The following is a 1498-nucleotide window of genomic DNA, read 5'->3' as shown; positions in this document are numbered from 1 at the left end:
TCCTTTTTGCACTACATGTACAGCATGTCCTGCACCATTCTTCCACATCTCGCCTCATACCTGTCCAGTAAAATCTTTGTCGTATGTGACTCAATGTCTTCTTGATTCCGAGATGTTCTCCTGTTAAATTATCATGGGATTGACGCAGCACAACTTCCCGTAACTTCCTCGGTATAACTGTTTGCCAAGTCGTCACTTTCCCATCTGTAGTTTCCAATCTCCGTACAAGAATACCATCTTCAAGCTTTAACTGGTCCCATTGTGCTCAATAGTGCTTTGTCACAGGGCTTAGACTAGACACCTTCTCCCAAGCAGGGCGCAAAACACTTGCTTTTAGAAAATCAATCATTGGCTTCAAATCTTGATCTTTCTCCTGCTCTGCTTTAATACCGATACCTGGTTCCACTTCGTCATCATCAACTTCTTCAGTCACTTTGACTTCACCTTTATGGCACCTAATTAGTTCAACCTCTCTTTTAACAGTTACCGGAACTTGGCCTTCGTTATTCCAAACATCCTTTTATCAAAATCAATTACAAACTTCCTCGGTAGTAGATAGTCCAATCCTAAGATGCATTCGTCTTCAATGTCAGCCAAGTATACTTTCTGTCTGTCCTTTATGCCCATGAGCTCAATAGTTACCCACACTGGTCCCCACAATCTTGTAGAATGTCCTGTCGCACCATAAAGCTTCTGTATGGCTTCTGGTACTCCTTCGTGATTTAACACATTGATGCTCACAAGGGTTTGCTGACGCAACACTGCCCCTCCTTAGTATTGTTCATCCCAAACAATAGCCACTTACATTAATCCAATAGCAATAACTTAATTAAATGTACAGAATTACAAACACAAAATTACAATTCAACAAAGTCTCTTAATTTTACGGGACGTGTCTTCTTCCGTACTGGTCTCCATCTCGGTTCCTTCTGCTTCATATGGGGTTCATCTGCTTCATCAGGAAATGTTCTATCGTCGGTAACAGTCACATCAGTGGTAGTAACTTCATCAAGAGCTTCACCGTTTCCCTTCTCAAAACTGAGTAGAGTTTCTTCTTCGAAGGTGGCTTCTTCGGTGGCACGTCTTCAGCAGCGTCATTTGTTCTGTTGTTCACTTCGTCCCAACAGAAATGTCCTGGACCGTGATAATACCAAAGCCTGTTGGCATGCACCACTTTTGGCTTACCTCGCCGACTACATTTTACCCAGAAAGTCACGTCTGAGAGACGATCCACTATGTCATATGGGCCTTCCCATGGAGAAGACAACTTAGGAGACTTCCCTTTGGTTTTCCTGGGATTATACAACCATACCTTGTCTCCAGGTACAAAGCTGACTTCAGTAGATCTCTTATCATAAGTTAACTTCGTCGAATCAGCAGACGTTTTCAAGCTTGAACGCACTTGATGGTGAATATCATCCATCGTTTCCGATAACACTTTCACAAAATCTGACACATTCTCAGGCAACTCTTCATGAGGTGAGCATCCCTTATGCTT

The sequence above is a fragment of the Limulus polyphemus genome, unplaced genomic scaffold (assembly GCF_000517525.1).
Source record: "Limulus polyphemus unplaced genomic scaffold, Limulus_polyphemus-2.1.2 Scaffold4513, whole genome shotgun sequence".
NCBI lineage: Eukaryota > Metazoa > Arthropoda > Merostomata > Xiphosura > Limulidae > Limulus > Limulus polyphemus.
This window is presented reverse-complemented; position numbering follows the sequence as displayed.